The following is a 20,885-nucleotide window of genomic DNA, read 5'->3' as shown; positions in this document are numbered from 1 at the left end:
CCTTGGGGTGGGGGGAGGAGGGGGGGCAGCTGGTGCCTGCCCCCCTTAGCACAGCTGGGATCCTTAGGGGCAGGCATGGCTTGCAAGTGAAAACCTGTCCTGGAAGCCCTGATGCTGCCCACAGGAGAGAGGCAAGAGGCTTTGGAAGATGCTGATGTTTAGTGAGCCTTGTCTTCCCTGCTGAAGAGCAGCAGCAGAGATTGGAGGGATAACCATTCCCTGGGAAGTCACTCTGATCCCCAGGAGCCACAGACCCACCACTGACCTCCCCCCAGACGTCCCCTATGGATGTGAGGGTGCCTTGCCTCCAGACCCTGCCCTGCATGCACAGGCAGAGGCAGCACTCCCTACCCTACAAACCCTGAATGAGCCCTTCCCAGCCGGTCACTCCCACTAGGGACCAGGGATGGGTCCTATGGATATCCCGGGAGATGCCACAGCCCTGCCGTCAACCACCTCGGCACCCTCACCAGACCAATGCCACTGCCACACATCTCCTTCTCAGCTCAGAGCCACCTCTCCTGCGCCTTGGGAAAGCCCATGTGCTCTCCGTGTCCAAATCCAGCTCTGCCCATGGGAGACAGAGCTTTCACACATGCCTCTGTGGGTATACATACATACATATATATGTTTGGGGTTTTTTTGCACACATTTCTATGACGGTACCCTTTTTTTCCCAAACAATCCATCCATAAATGTCACCGAAAATCCCGATCTCCTTTTATTAAACCTGAAAAATGTGTATAAATGTAAATAACAAATGACTGATACAGGGAGAGGAACCAGAGCGTCTGCTGGCGTCACCCTCCCTCCCTCTCTCCCTCCCTCACGCTCTTTCCTCCTCGTGTAATTTGCATTAATAAAGAGGCTGTTCCTTGTCGGAATGTGTTTCATCCGGTTTAAAATCCCAGGGCGATCCACCAGGAACAGCTCTGGGAGAATCCGACTGTCAGAGCCGACAAGACAAATGAATCCCGGTGTCAGGAGCGTGTGGTTCAACGATGACAGATTGAGAAGAACTGTCCCCCTCTCGACAGGCGGGCTTCATTTTCAAATTAATAAATCTGAATAAAATATTTTCCCTTTCATTACGAGCCGAGCCCGGATGACAGTTCCTGTGACAGGAGGGAGTCGCAGTGTTGATGAGGAGACTTTGCATGAATTCCACCTGGGCTTCTTCGGCTTTATTTTTACCTGCAATTTCATTCCTGTTTACTTCTCTCTCCCATCCCTCCTCCCCTTGCCCTCTCTCTCATGCTCCCCCTTCCCTTCCTCTCCCTCTTCCTCTTACTTCACCCACTCCCAGCCACTCTCTCCCCTTCCTCCTGCACTGCTCCCTTGCCCACTGTCCCATGGTGATTTGGGAGATGAGCCCTGGACATCATACCTACAAGCACAGGCAGCAGCAGCTCTCTCACACCTCGAACACACAGGAGTTGCACCAAGGTCTCACGGTCTCCCTGCATGAGAGCTGTTTCATTTCCACACATGCTCGGGGTGCCTCGATCCCGCTCAAACCCCACAGCCCATGCACCTAAAGAGAATCCCCCTGAGGTTTTGGTCCTCTTTACTCAGGGATGGGGCTTGGCTAGGGGACTCTGGCTCCTCCAGAGGGGCTGGTCCCAGGGCATGGGCAGCTGGGTCCCCAAGGGCTGCAAGTGTCCAGCAGCCTGGTCAGCTCCAGCTAAACCACACAGCTTCTGCCTCATTGTCTGGACAGACCCACCACCTTGCTGCTGAGCGTTTGCAGATGCAAGTTCATTGTAACCTTTTCCTGGGCAGCTGTCTCAGGTACATAAAGTCTCCCAAGCATCTTTCTGTGAGGCAGCATCATGTCAACCATGGTCACACACTCTGCACAACAGCATGACCCAAATCACTATTGAGCTCTGCCTCGGTGCAGGAACACTTTTCCTTCCCAACACCAGCATCCATACCCAGGAGTCCCCAGGGATGAGCAGTCTGCAGCAGCACAGTGAGGTCCCTCTGAGCTGCCCCTCAGTAGCCGTCCCCACATTTTCTGCGACTGCCACAATACCCAAACAAGTCCTTGCTCCAGAACATGCCTTTGGATGCTGAGGGCAGGCAAACAGTCAGGCTGCAGCCAAGCAGTCTCCATTCCACCTTTGGGTCCCACAGTGACCCATAAATATGGCTGTCCTAAGGATGCCATGGGGATTATTCAATGGTGCTCCTCATGCAGCCTCTGCTAGCAAGTGCTAGCCTAGGATGAGGGCTGAAGAGTCTCTTTCCACCACGAGGGTTGTTCTGGTTTGGATAAAACTCCCAGGCCTCCCACACAAAAGTGGCTCTTTAGTTTGGATGGTGTCCTGGATCACCCAACCAAGACGTGGCATCAATGGAAAATTATGCAAACCCAAAATTTTGACTGAGTGGCGGCATGGAGAGAGCAGAAACAGGAGAGACTGCAGTGGGAAACAGAGTGTCTGAGCTGGCTTGGGAATTGCAGTGACTCTGGGGTGCATTATGGAGAAAGAATTGGAGGCACTGTCTGATTCTTTGCAAGCCCAATATCCCACTCCGAAGAAATTAGAAACATTCCAGCAGCTATAGCAGTGCCTGACAGTAAATTTGATTAACTTGCCCATGGAGTTAATGATATAGAGGGCCGTGTGGATTTTGTTGTAAAGAACACAGAAAAGACAGATGAGAAAATGAGAAAACAAGAAAGTAAATTTAAGCAGCTGGAAGCTTTAACAACTGGCATGATAAATCCAATAAAGAACTACTCAATAAAACCCAACCACTGGAAAACCAAACATGGGTTGGGGAGGGAGTGGTTGTGCTTTGGATTCACAACCAAAGAGGCAGCATGTTTCACTCATGGTGGGAAATGCTCCCAGGCCATTGGTTACTTGGTCCCAGAGCACATGGCAGCAACACTCCTGCTACAGCCATCCTACACCAAGCAAGGCAAAGCCAGGGACCCTTTTCCACTCTTGTTCTAGTTTTCCTTGCAGTCTCTCAGGACCAGGAGGAATCTGCCGAAGCTGATGAGAGCCTGAGGGGATTCACACCTCCCAAGCCAAACCACACTAACTCCAGAAGGCAGCACAGCATCACAGAGGAGCTTGCCAACCAAATGCAGGCCAGGTACTGCCAAAAAGCCTGAAGTAAAACCCAACATTTGGACATCCATATTCTTAAATCCTATCTACTTTAAAATTTAATTCTGCTGAACCCTGCTGGAAGTCACAGCCAAGAGGAAAACCTCTAAGAGAATGACTGATGAGGACTCATCTCTTCCCATCTCAGTAGCAAGAGCTGTGGAGCAGCATCCCATAGCACCCTATTGCCCAATACAGAGGCAGACTTGGAGCATCACTGTATCCCAACAGACCCTGCAGATCCTTGCTGTCTGTACACAGAAGAAATTTTGCTATCCCCACACCAAGCTCGTTGGTGTTCCCCAATCCAATTAGCCATGCCACATCATTCAGAGGTGAGGCACCACTACCTGCCTGGTCCACCTGCACCACTGTATTCATGCCAGGGGGAAGGCAGAGGCAGCCTGTGTGTGGATCCAAGGACCAGGAGAGGAGGGAAATGGGGACCAGGGCCACCCATGCAGTACCAGATGCAGCTGGCAAGAGTCCAGCTGCTGTCTGCTCTGGTACAGCTTCCCCAGAGCTTCTCATTGCAGGGGGGTGTTGGCTGGGCACAGTCTGACTGCCTTCAGCCAAAACAACCAGCTCTGCTGGGACCAGCCCAACAGCATTTAGGCTGGGTCCATGCAGGACTACACAAATATCTCAGCCCAGCACTGCCCACCATCCATATCCTCTGCACCTTCATTCTTCCAGCCATCTGTGGCCCCAGGTAGCAGAGAACCTCCCTGTTCCCACACAGGACATTCAGCCTGGCCTGTTGACCCAGGCTGGAATTTGGTTCTTGGGCTTGGCAGACCAATACCTGTATTGCTGCATCACCAACATACAGCTTTGATGGGTCACAGGCAACCACAAGATATTTGCTACAAGCACTAATGGAGAAAAACAGCTCCAGATGATCTCCACACATTCCCCAATGGAGCAAAGACACAGATGAAACCCATCTCCCCAGAGTCTTAAATTGCTGCTATAGCCCTAATTCCCAAGAACATCCCCTAGGTCTCACTTCAAATTTGGAATTGGATTCCCAAAAGAGGGAAGACATCATCATGAGCTGCAGACCTGCTGTAGCTGGAGACTTTCAGGGCTCTCAAGCCACATTTAGTGACCAAGGAGAGCAAAGCATCCCTTTGGAGCCTTCTCCGCATCTCCTGCCACTTTTGTGCAGCTCAGCCAACTGCAAGACCAAGTGGCTGGAAATGTGCAGAGTGCTCTGAATTGAGCTGTAAAGAATGAAGGTGAAGTTCTAAACTGCTAGATTCATGGCTGGGATTTTTATACACACATAAAATATGAATCTCAGTTGTATACAAAGCTAAGCCCATCGTGCCAAAAGGATCCCAGTCAAGCAGGCCTGTAAAATGAAATCCTCTTGGACTAATTTAAGGAGACCCAAGCAGTATAAATTCTGGCCTGCTCAAATGCAGGAAATAAAAAAAATCTGACTTGAATACAGGCTTCGCTCTCACTGCGCTTGGCAGCACCAGCGTGCAAACAACGGGAACAAAAAAAACAGTGAGAAGTTAGCTCTAGAGTTGTGAAAAACACTTTTCCAACCCCATTTATACCAGTCTGGTGGGCCTAATGAAACTTTCTTTGGTGGAAATTTAATGCAGAGATAAACTTTCCAATAAATGAGGGCTGCTTGTATTTGCTGACTCCTGGTGACTTTTCTGACCCGCACACTCACTTCCACTATGCATGGAGAAAACACTCATGAAGATGTTTCTTATAAAAGAAAATACTAACTTTTCTGCCAGTGAGTGAATCTTCACTTGCACACCTTTATCTCCTCACAGGTTCTCTGGTTTTAGTGGACTAAGAGTCTCCTTGGACAAGTCGCTCCCTGGAGGCTGAGAAGGACTTCCTTGCCCAGCTCCTGCTGATGAGTGTGGCTGAAGGGAGGCCACAGGGCTGGAGGCACTTGCTCTGAGCCATGACCACCATGGGTCAAGTACATTAGACAGTTTATGGCCAGCCTTGGGGAGCCCATGGGTCAGCCAGCAGGGATAAGGAGTGGGTGAAATAAAGCATACACGGCTCCTTTTCTCAGGCTTGGCACTGGGGCAAGAGAAGCTGAAATGACCTTGCTCAAGGTCAGAGAAGAAGCCTGAGGTCTGGGAAATGCACCCAGATCTCCCTGCAAGGGCCAGAGATAATGTCATCCTTCCCAGCAAAATAAGGAGCCAGATAAAAAAATATCTTATTGCAGGATTAGAAATGCCTTAGCTGAAAACACTGTCTCTTTTCTTTAGAGAATGTGTGTGGCTGGTTTTTGGAAGGCAGGGAGGAAGAGCAGCACTCAGACTTGCCTCGGATTATCTGCCAGCTCTCAGGGACCAGAGCACATTTGTTTGGGCACATGCCACCAGGCATGGCAGCTCCCTCCCGAGTAAAATCACCTGGAGACAGCTTGGGTGAGCTCTGCTGCCATTGCTGGTGTCCCCTCAGCACCTCTGGAGTTCAAATACCCCGTGGTCTCCTCGCCTCAGCATCCTCACCACCTCTCCTGCCACAGGAGCCCTTGTCTCCCTCATGTTCTTGGTGTCCCCCTCCATGTGCCAGCCCCATCTCCCCATGCCGTGGAGGCCTGAAGCAACCGGGAACCCTGGGGAGCCTCTCAGTAGCTGATCAAAGGTATGAGACATCCAGCAAAGCTGTACAATAACACAGGGGACATCCTCCTGTGGCAGGATGATATGGTAGCAAGTTTTCTGGGGCTATTTTTCCAAGCTTTCTCCATTAAAAATAAAATAAATAAAAAACCAAAGCAAAAAAGCCAAAGCCAAGCACTAGCCAGGAAAAACCTCCCTAATGAATGCATCAGCTCCAGCTCCAAAGCTGAAGGCGACTTCCAGCCCAGCCCATCTTTGCTCCTCAGGGCCTTGTAGAAAGATCTCCTCTTGGGCAGCCAAGTAGCAATTGGGTCACAGTGCAGGATTATCTGCTGGTAACAAGCCGCAAATGTGCTCTGGGACCAGTGATTCATTAATGCAGTTCATGGTGACATATGAACCAGAACCCGAGGGAGTCTTTATTTCTGCCCTCTCTATCCATTCAGTTGAAAGACAGGGAAAAAGGTTCCAGCCCTGCACTGATTTCGAACACTGATCAAATTAGCACTACCCTACAACCAAGGTAACTTGGTTAATCAAGGACAGCGGGGAGAAGGTGTGGTCTGAAGTGCAGCAAAACCCTTGGTCTCTGAGTAATGTTACAAGACAAATCCTTGCTGAACAACGACTGGGAGAAGAGAGGACTGGCGAGGCAGGATGGGGTTTGCAAGGAGACAGTGCTGCAGGGAACCTGTGGTGGATCCTCACATATGTCTTTTCCATCCTCCCCCAAGCTTCTCTGCATGGACCCCATGGTTGCCAGTGGTGCTTGGGCAAGTGAGCTTCACCCCAGGTAGTGCCCATCAAGCACACGAAAGGAACAGCGCCCAGATCAAGGGAAAACTGTGCCCACGTACATAAGTACAGCCTGCACCAATTTAACAGTCCTGTAGGAGGCTTTAAATATTTTATTTCCTGACTTTGATGCAATTTGATTCTTAACCATTATGCTTCACTGACTTTTTAATCTTATTTTTCCCCCTGACTCTGCCTCCCGCTTATCAGAGCACTGCACCAGGGTGGGCTCACAGCTGGCCACACCCAGTGCCGCCTCACCAAAATCCATAGGGGCTGTCAAACTGGATGGTGATCCAGAACCATCTCAGTTTTGGCACCAGAGGGGCTCCCCCCACCCCCATGCCTGGCTTGGGTGCCCATTGTGCTGTCCTTTCCAAGGTGGGACCTGCAGAGGGTATGAGCTGCCAGCACCTCTCCGTCCTCTCCTGGTCTGGCAGAGGCTGCTCTCCCATTACACAGTGTCACCCTAAATAAGGCTGCAGAGGCAGAGGGGGCATCCACCTCCCTGGACACCATCCTGAGCCTTGCAGGAGGAGGAGGAGGATGGCAGCAGGTCCACAGGGCTAAACCACACAGCTCCTCTACCCGGAGTGACCAGGGCGGGATGCACATCCCATCAATACAATGGAAAGGTTAATGGGATCATCTCCTTCCAACTTGATCACAGTAAACATGGGATTTATAGCGGCATTAAAATACTGACCTCTATCTGTTTTATGCTGATCATTAACTAAGATTATCTCACACCAGAGATTTGCTATACCAAAGAGCACTGACATCACTAACTGCTACTAAGTGTATTATACTTAAACTCTATAAAGGGGAGCAAAAAACCCCTTGTCAGCAGCATAGGGAAAGAGGCACATGACCAGGCATGCTCAGATTATATATTTAAAATAAATTTTAAAAAAGATTTGCCTGCAGCTTCCTATGTGTGCCTGGCATTTTGTGACTGCAATATTGAGAAAAATCCCTGTAAATGTTTTCAGACTCAGAAAGAAACCCGGCTGAACACCCTGGAGCTAGAAGACCACAGTGGGAATGGTTCATTCTGCGTGAGGTCCCCAGAGCCTCATTGCAAATAAGTGCCATTGCATGGGGTGTATCAAGCAGTGGGTGAAGGCCCCTCATGTCCCCAGATGGCTCAGGCTGTCCCTCCACAGCCCCTCACCCACCCTGGTGGCTCCACTTGCTGCCCTTCTCGGCTCTCCCAGTCGCAGGGCTGTTTCCAGGCAGTGGCATATTTGTTGACTTGCTCTTTTGGTGACATCTTCTTTTAATAAGGAAATCTGTCTCTTAGCAGCTTCTTGCCTAAGGCTGTGCTTAGCTAAAGTGTAAAATGTCAAACTTTAGCAAGGATGACAATAACCGTGCTGGGCAAAGAAGAGCCAACCACTATATTATTAGCTACTCGAGGGAGAGGGGAGGAATATTGACCCTTTCCATGGAGGAAAAACACTAAAATCTCCCAGTCTACCCACCCACCCCCTCCCACATGGAAACAAGCCTCAAATCTGCTTCCCCATGATCTTTCCAGCAGCCAAAGCTCATAATTAAAGCTGAAGAGTAAACAGCAAGCCCTTCCTATTTGATCAAATACATGTACATATGCAACTATAGTAGGTCAAAGTGTCTTGGATGTGCCCTTTCATCTCCCAAAATTCCCCAAAGGCAGATCAGGATGCAGATACAATGCTGGGATAACCCAGGACAGAGGGAAGTCGCTGCAAAGCCTCCAGCAGAGGGTTGAGCAAAGCCCACTGGGTGTCCTGGTGGGTTGGGCAGAGGAAGGAAAGGCCAGTGGGGACAATTGCTGGCCATAACCAAGGGCAACTGCATGGAGACGGACAGCTCCCAAGGGATTGTGAGCTTTATTAGGGTTATGGGTCTTTGGGCAACACTCCTTTGCACTGTGTTTACCTTCACACATGCTCTGATATACGTAGGTGCAGCCTTGTGAGGAGAGACAAGATAGAATTGAGCTGTGGGCTGTGGGATATGCCTGCAGAGGCACATGGCAGCACAAAGAAGCACATGGCAGAACAAAGGAGCACATGGTGGCACAGAGAGGCTTGTCTCCACCAGACCGTGGGAGGAGGAGGTGTCACACAGCAGACCCCTACCAAGAGGAGCCTGTCGGGAGCTGACAGACAAGTGAACAGCGAGTGACCACCCCATAAAAGGACATTTAGAAAGTGTGTTGCTGATGTGGCAACATGGGATAGGTCACGTAGTGAGAATTACCAAAGGAAATACTGTGCCTTGTATAAAACCAGTTCATGTGTTTGAATAAACTGTTCAGATCCCCTGCCAGTCTGGGTCCGTGCCTCAATCACCGACACAACCTTTTGCTTTAGAGCACATGCAATTGGGACTAACATCATTTTCCCTCCAGATCTGTCCTGAGCTACAGCAGAGCAGGGCCATAAATTCACAGCCCCAAATTTAGGAAGGGAGAGGATTTCTATTGTAAAGATCTGAGACTGGAAAATGTTCACCATTAGACTCTACTCTTCCACCAGTGGGCTGTACTGAAACAGCAACAACTGGCTTTGAGAAGATTCTTCACTTTTGGATCCAAACCTGCACCCCAGCTATGTAAGAGCATATCTGTTCCTCGCTCAGTGCAGGAATGCAGCCTCCAGATGCACAGAGGTACTGGAAGGAAAGGAGTGAAGTTTTCATTATTCCTGGACATCGCACATCTGTACCCATCCTGCAAGCACAGGACCTCTTGTGATGGATGTATCCCCCAGCGGGTGCCACTAGAACCAAGTTAGGCCTGAAACACCAAACAGTCATGGGATCTTCCTTGTCCTTTCAGGTTTCCAATCCCTGGTCCAAAACAGGCCACCCTTGGAGTGCCCCTCCACCTCTCAGATCCATAGGAAGTTCCCATCAGTGCCAGAGCTGGCAGGGAGTCCCAGCACAGCTCTGTTCTTTTCCTTGTAGTCATAGAATCATGGAATGGTTTGGGTTGAAGGGGACCTGAAAGATTATCTTGTTGCAAACCCCCTGCCTTGGGCTGGGACACCTTTCACTAGACCAGGTTGCTCAGAGTCTCATCTAGCCTGGCCTTGAACACTTCCAGGGATGGGGCAGCCACAGCTTCTGTAGGCAACCTGTGCCAGGGCCTCACCACACTCACAGCCAAGAATTTCTGCTATATATCCAACGTGAATTTTCCCTCTTTCTATTTGAATCCATTACTCCTTGTCCTATCTTGTATTCTTTCTCAAAACAATATTTTAGAGAAACAAAAAAACCCAAACTCTGCAGTGTACCACATCATCATCACCTCCCCAGGCAAATGCGGCACCACTTGGTATTTCTGGCTTGGGTTGGAGTGTGACCACAAGTTAGCATAAGCACAAGGATCTTATCCAAGGTATTGCCACGAATTTAGGTCCCCCCTCCTCCAATGTGCAGCAGAGCCACGGGGCCCTCCAGAGCCAGTGTACAGGCTGGATGAGACAAGGTTTTCCCAGTTTTTCCTCCATTTTTTGGAGACATCTCATCAGTCTCTGGGAGAGGAAGCAATCTATTCCCTCCTCCTCTCCAGCTCAGGACCGAGGCAACCCAGGGGACTGCCCATGTGCACAACACAAAGTGCTTTTACAGAGGCAGCATTTGTGACTCTCACCTCTCACCCAAAAGTGACCCTCACAACATTCTACGCTGCACAACAGTCCCAATGAGTAAAAATAAATAAATAAATAAATAAATAAATAAATATGTATATAGTGTGTGTGTTTATGGTGCACACACAGGCGTGTTGTGTTTTCCCAGCTAACACGTCAGGATCTGTTTAAGCCTTGCTTTATGCTCAAATGTCACCCTGCCAGAATTCATTACATCCCATTTATTAATTAATTAAAATATATTTATACAGAACAGGCTTTATGAGACAGAGATAAAAATAACGTTTTGAGAGCTGTCCCCTGGACAGAGCGGGTGCTCTCTGATGGCAGCAGCAAGGACAGTAGCCACAGCCTTCCCTGTCAAGTGCTGACTCGCAGGGAATTGATGATATGGAAATTCAGTAATTAAGGCTGGGGGAAAAAAAAATTTAAAAAAATCAGAAGCAGGGTCCAGAGCTGGTGCTGGCCATGTGGCAGCTCCACAGCTCCATCCTCTACTTGCCACTGAATGGTGGGATTATGGCATCTCCTCCTCACACAGAGGACCCCAGAACAGTCAGAGGGGCAGGCAAAGGCTGGCTCTGACACCTGTGTCACCCACCCCACACCCCAGGGCTGTGCAAAGGTGAGGGGATGCACAAGCTTCAGTAGCCCCCTCCTCCCTGCCCACCAGGTACCAGACTGGAGCCTGCAGCTCTGTTGCCCCTCCCTGCTGATGGCCCCAGGGCTGGAGGGGACCACTGACAGCCACAGGAGGTGACAGGCTGACCAGTGAGCTGGGGACACCAGCACAGTCACGGTGAGGGGCAATGGCTCACTCGGCCATGTTTTGTATGGGGACAAAGCTGACCCAGCCCCTTCCCCAGGGCCAGGGAAGCACGGCTGGGTGAGCCTGCCCTCAGCCACTTGGCCTCATGCGCTTTGGCTCCGTGATCCTTTTGACAGAACAACAGTGACATTTCTACTTAAAACTCTCCATGACCTTTCCCTGTGAGCCTCTTGTGCTTCACTTGTTCTGGCATCTCCTGCCTGCCGCCCCCCCAGAGCACCTTGGCCTCACCCTGAGGAGAAGGGGAGGCACAGGCTCCATCCACCAAGGCCAGTCCTGGCTTTGTGGGGCCCAGCTTTACCTGTGGATTGCCAGCAGCACAGGAAGGATGAGCCAACCTCCCTGATCCAATGGCGCATTGAGGTGCATTCCTACCCCAGCACCAGGGCTGCGGATGTAGGCGCAGGGCCAAGCAGCTACCACCTCACTGCAGCACAGTGCAGGCTTCTGCAGCACAGCCTGACCCCAGCTGGGGTCCCCTGGCCACTCCTGGACATCAGCCAGCCCCCCACAGCACCCTGGTTTGCAGGCAGAGGGGCAGTGGGTGGCCAAGGCCAGCAGCAGGTCCAGCTGCCTCTTCCCAGGCGCCAGCACTGAGTGTTAATGATGCCCTGCAGCTCCTCCAGCCAAGGGATCCCTCAGCCTGTCAGTGCACATCAACTGATGTGCTCACCTGGCATATTGGCAAATGCAGGGTTTCTCCTTTGCTCTCCCAACTGCCTAGGAGATGCCACAGTATCCTTGAAACTCAGATCTGAGGAGGTGGGTGGCAGATCCAGGGGTTTGAGGGAAGAGATGGGAGCAGGGGAGAACTTGTCATCAGCACCACCATCCCAAGCTCCCCAAAGACCACCCTGATTTAGCCAGAGACCAAAACACAGTATGAAAAGACCAAATGATGCTGGTAGCAGCTGTCCCAGCACCTACACTACCCAGAACAGGCAGAAGTGCCCCCAGGAGGTGCCAGTTTTTGCCCACTGACTATCAAATCGTGGTCTTCCATCATGAGGTGCAGACCACAGCTTTGGCTGAGATAACTTGTCCCAGGTCTCCCAGGACAGAGGCAGGAGCTACAATCCTGACCTCTGTGAACAGGGCCACCTTCCTATCCATTCTTTCCCTACACAGCTACTGCACATCCTCCTTGGAAGGACCAGGCCCTCTCCTCTGGATGTCAGCCAGCACAGCTCTGCTGACCCTGGAGGAACTCTGCCAGCCTAGCCTGGCTGAGGACATAACCATCTATTATTTAGGTAAGGAAATACACCTGCAGGTGTAAATGGAAGTAAATCCACCCTACTTTTTAAGCAGGCAAATATATCTCAGCAGCTCCTTACTGGACACTGACCAGAAATAGTAGCAGCAATGAGACTCCTGAGCCTCCAGCTCTCACCTTCCCTTAAAGCAGAGGGAGGGAAAGCATTAATGGGACAAGCAGCCCTCACCCACAGCAGCAGCACAGACTTGTGGCTGTCTGGACATCAGCAAGAACAAAACATCCAGCCTCACCTGCCATCCCTGTCCCACCCTGTGGGGAATTTTCATGGGATTTCTGGCAAGAAGTGCAGCCCTGAGCCTGTGGAAACCAAGCAGCCAAGAGGTTCTCTCTTGCCTCAGAGCGTCCTCCATCACTTGATGGAATATCCCACCTTGGGCGAGAACACGCTGTCCCCTTCACACAGCCCAGCCACCCCAGTGCACCCCCAACCCTTCCTTGCACCCAGCACAGCCTTCCCAATTCCCACCAAGAGGCCTTTTTCGCTGCACAGGGATGTCTGCAAACCATTCGTCACCACCAGGGCTGGCAAGGAAACCACACGCACAAGGGAAGAGCTTCCCTGACTCAAATAACTCTCATTTTTTGAAGGGCAAATTTCCTTACTCTGCCCACTCAGTCTTGACAAGGACAGCAGGAGACCCACCACATGAATACTAATGGCAGTGACAGCGGGGACATGTGGGGATGGGAGTGCCAGGGCTGGGCACTGCTAGCGGAGCAGCAGGAAGACCAGGAATGAGAAGCATCCCAGGTGCTGCTGTGGAGGCTGCTGGGACCCTCAGAACAGCACCCATGGGATGCCCAGAGAGCAAGGGATGCAGGCAGCACCCCAGCAGCAGCCAGAAGGTCACATCGAGACATTAGGAATGCTGGATCAGGTCCCCTCTGGAGCAGAGGATGCCAAAGTGTTACACTCTCCCCAACACCATCTGTGGCCTTGACCCCTTAGGCCCCCTCCAAACTGCTTTGATATCCCTTGTGCTGAATTCTTATTCAACTTCAAACTGACAAACTGTTTTTAATCTTTTCCTTCCATCCAGCTTAGAGATTGGGAAGCAAAAATCAATACAGGCTGGCAGGTGATCAAGTTGCTTGACAGTGGCACTGAGGAAAGAAACAGAGAGAGGGGGGCAGAAGGGGGGCAAGGACAGGCTGGAGGATGGGGGGGACCAAGCACCTGTATTGCAGCCCACAGCTGGGAAGGTCCCACTTGTCCCCATCTCCAGTGGAGTTGCTTGCAAAAGCAGCTGGTGTGAGGGTGCTGGGTGCCCACGTGCAGCTGGTGGGGTGGAAGGAAAGGGCATGGCAATGCCATGTTGCTCCTATTCCTCCAGGATCGCCAGCACTGTGTGCCTAGGGCCCCATTTACCAGCAGGGTTTGACCACACAGCTGGTTCCTGGCCACAGTCCTCATCAGGGAGCCCCAAAATGCCTCCCCACCTCTCATCTCCTGCAGCCTGGTGACAGCATCACCTCAGGGAGCCTCTTGGCACCTTTAAATGTGGATTTGAAGTGCTGCTCCAAGATGCCTTGGGCATCAGGAGAGCAGCACTTATTTCCCAAGCCTACCTGGGTGTTGTTTGGTTCCCAGCCCAAGAGGGTTGCCCAGGCTGGGAGGGGAGAAATCACAACAAACTGTAAATTTCTCAAAAAATTCAGCCATTTTCCTTCCTGTAGCTTCTGCTCCTGCCATATCCCAACCTGGTCCCCACCACTCTCCTTCCTCCAGTGCCCCAGAGCTGAGAAGGGTGAGGGAGGCCAGAGCTCCCAGGCAAGGAGCTGCTCCAGGGCTGTTTGATGGATGCAGAAGGACCCAGCACCCAAAGAGGGGCAGCAGTCACAGAAGCACCCAGTGACCCCCCAAGGATGGGATGGCAGCACCAGCCCAGGGTCAAGGATAAAACCCCATGGAGCTACCCAGAGGGAGCAATGGCTCTCCAGCCCCAGGGAATGAGCAGGACCGGGCTGGCCTCCTCCATCCACATGCCTCCGCCTCAGCTGCCTCCTGGCATTTCCCGAAGCCATGGGTTGGCTCCCGGAGCCAACAGAGCCCCCGAGAGCAGAGTTGACATTTGAAAACGATCAGTTTAGGAACTTCCCCCGCTGCTTTCCTTCGCGTCCCCCTTCCTATTGTAACTGTTCCTCTGAGCTTTCATCGTCTAACTCTGTAAATCTCCGGGAAATACGGCTGTGTTTCTGTTGTCAGTTCTGATCAGAGGGATGCCAGCAGGGTGAGGGAAGTGGGGGGGAAGGGGAGGGGGAAGAGAGAGGGAAAAAAAAGATTGCCTGGGGCCCCACACAGAGCTGGCATGCAAATGAGTGCCAGCTCCATAAAAATAGCCCCAGCAGTCACATTTTATTACAACCGAATTATTGGACCTGGGTTACTGGGAACTGGCACTGGGGAAGGCGAGAGAGAGAAGGGAAGAGAGAGAGAAAGGGTCAGGCATCATTTATTCTAAATATTTGAACTTTGAGAGTGCCAGAGGGTGTTTTCCCCCTCCGATCCATGGATATGCCTGACACTGCTGGGGTGCTGGATGTGCCACAGCCTCCCTTGGCTGTGCCACACTCTCACAGCCTGTGCAGCACCAGCAAAACACACCCAGGGCCTTTCAGCCCTCTTGAGTTTCCCACCCACCCCTCCAGACTGGTGCCAGTTTGCAGCAGGAACACCCACTGCAGGCGTTCGCAGGGGAACTGAAAGTATTGCGCAAGACAGAGGGGGGCCAAGGTTATGGCCAGGTGAGTTTGGTGGTGGCTCCTTGTCCTGGTGATGAGGGCATGGCCAAGTGACATTGGAACCCCTGGTATAAGGAGGTGCTGGAGCAGGTGCTGCTCTCATCCACACCCCAAGGGCAGCAGCAGAGTCAGGTCCCTGTTACTGCCCTGTCCAAGGCTCTGGGCACCTCCTGTGAGCCCCCCTGCCCTGCAAGCACCTGTTTAGTCAGCATTTCCCAAGCAGGGACACTGCTCAGGGAACTGACTTTGTCACCACCACAGCCACCCTCCCCAGCACTTGAACAGAGATGGGATGAACCACGCCCAGTTTTCCTTCTGAGGGCAATCGCAGGAGGAATGAGAGGGAAAAAAAGAACCTCAGGACAAGCTACAGACTTTGGAAAGAGCACCTGCATGCACATGAGTCCCAGGTTCTTCCAAACTAGAGCAACCCAAAACATTCCTCGTGGCTTTTCCACCCCCACCACACTTGCCTAACTGGGGTATTTTTGGTTGCATTTCTTGCAGGAACAGCCTAGCCCTGCCAAAGCCGAGGCCAGGCTGGGAGAGGCAATGCCCTCCTCAGGACAGAAATTCCTCCAGGGATTTCTGGAGCCCGGCACTGCTCAGGCTTGCAGAGGCTTGGCAGGGACACAGAACTCCTTAAATGCACTGCCTCCCAGTGCTCCAGAGAAAACTGGGTCAGAATTTTCTAAAGACAGGAGCTCAGTGCTCACCTCCCTCCTGTAGGGAGCAGCATCCCAGCAGGGTGGGAGGTGAGCAGAGATGGTGGGACTCTGCCATCGGAAAAGCCACACACTATGGAGTAGTGGGAGAGGGGATGTGATAAACTCTTCCTCTCTGCAGCCAGAGGTGCTCCAAGGATGGCTGGTGCTTCTAGGAGAGCCACTACCCACCCAGCAATTCCCAGAAACATGCCCTGCAGGCACTCTCCCTCCTGCCCAGCTCAGCAGTCCAGCACACCCCAAAACCCCTTTGCCATTTATTATTTTTTTAAAATTAAAACAAATAGATAAATTGGAAAACTCTGAGGCTGTGCTTAGGGCTCATCCTTGCCCTCCTACCCCAGGTGATGCCACCCACCCCATTCCTTCAGTATTGTGGCAGTCAGCAGCTGCATATGACAGCACAGGGCAAGGCTATGGGATATAGAGAAAGGATCTGCCATCCTGGAAATGTTTTTGTAGTTTCTTTGTCATCACCCTCCTTTTTTCTCCTCCCACTCCCTAGTGTTACGGATGTCTCCAGATGTCTTTAGATTTTCACCAAAAAAAAAAAAAAAAAACAACAAAACAAAAAAAACCACCACACACACAAAAAAAATTGCCACCAGCAAATTTCTGTCTGTGATGCCAAAACCTTCATTCCCGAGTGCATGTGTTTGGGGGAAGCCTCAATTTTACAAAAGTCTCTTTCCTGAAATTTCAAAGACCTCCAGAGGGATTAAAGAGAGGAGAGGAGAGCTCCACCCTGGGCCTTACAGTTGGAAAAGCTGGGGTTTGGAGCTAATTTGGAGAAGGCCTGGCTGAAATGCCCAGGGCTCATCATCTTGCTGGTGCTGCAGGAGCAGGAGAGATGCCAGCCAGCTCCTGTTATCACCTCTGTGGGACTGGCTTGCGATTAAAGGCATCTGAGTTGCAAAGCACAGAGGGAGCAACATATGGACAGGAGCGAGGGACTGCTTTCCCAGCCTCGCATTTCCAGACCGTAACTGCATTTGCAAGAGGATCCCAGAGCCACAGTGCAGTTCTTATTCAGTGTTATTAAACTTCATTAACTGATATATTGTTTCATGTTGACTCAACAACTCTTAAAGCCCCTTCTGAGGGACTTCCTTGAACATGCTGTAAATTGCCAGTAACTGCCTTCCATCAGAAGCAAACTGCTCCAGCCCTGGCATTGTCCCACTCCCCACCCCAGGATGCAGAGGCACTGCTGACAGTGATTCTTCCGTGAGCTCCTGTATTTATCCTCCTGCAGCCCAGGGGAGGCAACTAGAGACTCAGGGACTGCAAAAAATCCACTCTCCTGACTTTCCTCCAAACAGGGATGAAACCTCCCCAGCAAGTTCTAGATCCACAGTAGAGGAAAAACTCCAAACAATTCTTCTCCCAGTGATCAAAGCACTTCTTTGCCACAGAATTGACAGCTCTGCTTCCAGCTGAATGCTTTCAAGCATCGCATTGTCTTATGTAAACTATAATCCAAAATGATCTCAAATCCAAAATAAATTCAAGCTTTTGGGCCCAAACCTAAATGGGTCATTTTGGCATCATATAATTCTGATTTTTAGCATTTCTTCCACCATTCTCCACCCCAAATTAAAATGTTAGTGAGGCTGACCCCCTTTCAGAGAGCTCTTTGACTTTGATACTGTGGCATACACAGATGGAATGTATTTCTGCATATTCCAAGACACTCTGGGATGGCTTTGCTCATGTAATTATTCAGATAAGCTAACCTGAAAGTGAGAGTGTGAGCAAGTCCTTTGCCAAATCTGAGCGACTTTGTTTTCAAAGCATTGGTAGGTGCTTCCCCCATCACAGGTGACAACTGCCATGTCCCCAAGTTGTCCCCGGTGGGCAGTGGGTGCCTAGGCGGAGGTGAGGAAAGGGGGATAGCACATAACCTAGTGCTTGGCTTTACCCCCTTTCAGTTTGAGGAGGAACAGCACACACAGGGAGGGATGCTGGGGCTGAGATTTGGCATTGGCGAGAGGGCTGGATGGAGAAGCTTACACTGAGTGTGGCAGCAAGTCAGAGCTGTGTCTGATGCGGGTGGGTGAGGCAGAAGGGAGGCTCACCTCTGCCATGGTGGTCCCCTTTATGACTGCAAAGCTGGCCACCGACACAGCCCGAATGGCAGCGACCACTAGTGGGGCACCTCCACTGCAAAGCAGAGCGCTTGTTCCCCTCCCCGTCCTCTAGAACTGAGCATGCTTCAGGGGCAATTTCCGAGTGACTCCGAGGTCACCAGAGGATGGCTTTACTTTTGATGGTGAGGCAGGGCCAGGGTAGCATCAGGCAGGATAATAGCAGGGCTGCATGAGTGGCAGGTGGGCCAGCGCGCTGTCCATTTACTGCGTGCCTCAGCCAAGTGCTGGCTGCAATTATCTCAGGCCACTGTATCATCAGAAAGCGCCTTTCTGCTGAAATTATAACGTGTCATTTTTAATTATGCTAATTGTTAATAGGGATTCTAATTTTGGGTTCATTTTTCACCGTTAAAAAAAAAATAATAGGTGAGGCAGCCCAGGTTTTTCTGCCTTCCCTGGGATTTCTCCTGGCAGTGCTAATTGAAACGTCCCCCCACACTGCTCCATGCTGACAGTGGTTTTGCCCCTTGTCACAAAATCAATGGTCTTCCTTTGCCTACCCCATGCCGGCTTCTCTCTGGCTGCCAGGGCTCCTTTTCCCACTTGCCGGCTCCCTCGGATCATCAGGGTTAAATGATCTTTTCATACCGCCCAGCCAGACTGTCAGGAGGCATTGAGTGACTTTTGAAAATGAACCATGTTAAGTGGACTTGATGGGGGTTACAACCGCCATTATTGCTATCACCACTGTGATAAAATGGAGCCGTAATGATGGGGGAAGGTACTTATCACTGTCTTTTGGAGATCACTTAAGATGGTTTGGGTCTGAAACTTCTCACCAGAGATAAATGGAATGTATGGAAGACAAATGGCACCAGGACACAGCCTCCCTCCACAGGAGGGACACGAGACAGGAGCGACCCTGCTGTGGTGGTCACACGAAATGATTAAACAACCAAAAGACATGTTGCCTTTTCCTCCAGGAGCCACCAGAGGAGGTGACCAAAGCCACCTGTGCAACAAGGTTCTCCCAGGTGCCTGCTGGCAGCTGGGTGAGCAGAACCAGGATGGGAAAGAAATGGGAAATCAGCCTCTCACATTGCAGCCTGCCTGTGGGAAGCAGCAGTGATGATATCCCAGAGCTGACCTGGAAAACCAGGTGTTGTTTCCTGGCTCTATCCTTACCCAGTCCCTGACCAAGCTGCAGTGGGACACCAAGGAGCCCCTTCCCTTCTCTCCACTGGGTTCTTCCCCATTCACCCTGCCCAGGGCTGGACCAGGAGCAACACTACACCCAGAGTCAGCATCCAGCCCTACAGCACTCTCTGTCCTTTCTCTTACCCCATCCCCAAAACAGGGGGGATTTTAGCTTCATCAAAAGGAGTACAGCAAATCCCACACCCCCTTGCTTCAGCACACAGCTGGATCTGCAGCACAAGAGTCCCAGAAAAGGCATTTGTACAACACAGAGTGCACATTAAAGGATTTCCTATGTGGCATTGCTAGCGACAGATGCAGCAGGATGAGACCTTTGGTGTGTTTATTACTGTTGTTACCATTGCACATCAGACAGAGCCAAACCTGAGCTGCTTCTAAACTCTGGGGGTCTCAAAGCCCCAGTTAAAGCAGCTCAAAGCAGCCCCTATTGCCCAGCCCACTGCCAGCAAAGAGGGCTCACACCCTGCTCCCAATCAAAGAAATATAAATTACACCAAATGCTCTTCCACATCCGAGCAGGGAATCCAACAGTTTTAAACAGGCAAGGAAAATATCACATGCTTGGAAAACACTAGACAAGTATCATGCACCAGAGCAATAGGAACCCAAGCAGCATTACCAAAATATCCCCCTCTCCAACCAAGCAGCACCCCACAACAACCTCCCCATCCCCACAACACCCCACTCACAGTTTGTAATGCACAAGCAGGAAAATGATCCCTGTGGGGCCGATGGCTCTGCTCCCCCAGGTCTCCAATGCTGCACAGAGAAGCTCCCTGGGCACAGAGCACCCTCAGGGCACACCTCACTGCCACAAAGAAGGGGAGGCATAAAAAAACAGGAAGCCACCAAGAGCTCCCTATATCACCTTCTCATCACCTTCCTCCTTCCAGCTGCTCCAGCTGAGTTGCTTTATATCACTTCAGTATCACTTAATTGAGATACAGGTGGTTCCCTTCTCTTGCTGGCCACCTGGCAGTCAAGTTGCCTTCTCCATGTCCTGGAAGCATGGGAGAAGACACCTCCAAGTCCAGGCCACCCCAGAAGCACCATTCCCAGTGAGAGTCCTGGCTGCTATTGCAAGGGAAAGAGAGATGGTGGATGAGACAGGGATGCCAACCAAGTCAGCAGATCCTACATGACTGGGCAGAGCAGATCCCCCTCAGGCCACCCTGCTCCCCATTACCATCAGTGTTTCGTGAATGTGGAGGTTTCCCCGGCGAAGACAAAGGAGGAGCCTTCGGGCAGGGAGAAGGGCTGAGGAAGGATAAATAATGAGAATAATCTGTCTGGGAAAGTTAGAAAGGGGCAAGAGCTGAAGAAAAAGACATTTTCTGGGAGTTTCAAAAACTCATCAACCCACGTCTTGTCACGCTGGCTGTGTCAGCTCTGGTTGGGTGTGAGGCTGAGATGTTGGTCTCGGGGTGCCTGGTTCCTGCAGCCCCCACTGACCCCCCTTTCCCTGTCATGGCAGTGGTAGCACTACTGGCAATATTGACAGCCAGAAGGATTTCTCATTTCCCACAGCCCCACAAGGTAAATTAAAAAAAGGAAAAGTCAAAGCTATCTCTAGCTGCTCGCACTCAGGGAGTCCCAACTCAATACATCTTGGTTACTCACAAAAGATGCTTAGTAATAAGCTAGAAAGGCAAAGTTAGTCCTGCAGGCTGTGGGGTCACTGGTTAAAGGATCGCTTACTTTCCAAAGACTTTGTGGAGTCAAGTGCCTGGACAAAACCAGGAGCTCTGGCTGCTCCTACAGACTCTTTCCCATGAGGGTATTTTGTAATGCCACATGTAAAGCTGTAGAGATAAACC

The 20,885-nt window shown here is 51.1% G+C and overlaps 1 long non-coding RNA gene across 1 annotated transcript in view; it reads right to left on the bottom strand.

Annotated features, from left to right (window-relative positions):
• The window catches only part of LOC138114292 (uncharacterized), a 51,764-nt gene extending 31,823 nt beyond the window's left edge, over positions 1 to 19,941 (bottom strand). The window contains exon 1 of the long non-coding RNA XR_011152578.1: positions 19,758 to 19,941. This is a non-coding gene — a long non-coding RNA (uncharacterized lncRNA). The remainder of the gene's footprint in view (positions 1 to 19,757) is intronic.
• Positions 19,942 to 20,885: the final 944 nt, after the last annotated feature.

This window comes from Aphelocoma coerulescens, chromosome 8 (genome assembly GCF_041296385.1).
Source record: "Aphelocoma coerulescens isolate FSJ_1873_10779 chromosome 8, UR_Acoe_1.0, whole genome shotgun sequence".
Taxonomy (NCBI): domain Eukaryota; kingdom Metazoa; phylum Chordata; class Aves; order Passeriformes; family Corvidae; genus Aphelocoma; species Aphelocoma coerulescens.
The sequence above is the reverse complement of the archived record's forward strand: the minus strand, read 5'-3'. Positions and strand labels throughout refer to the sequence as shown.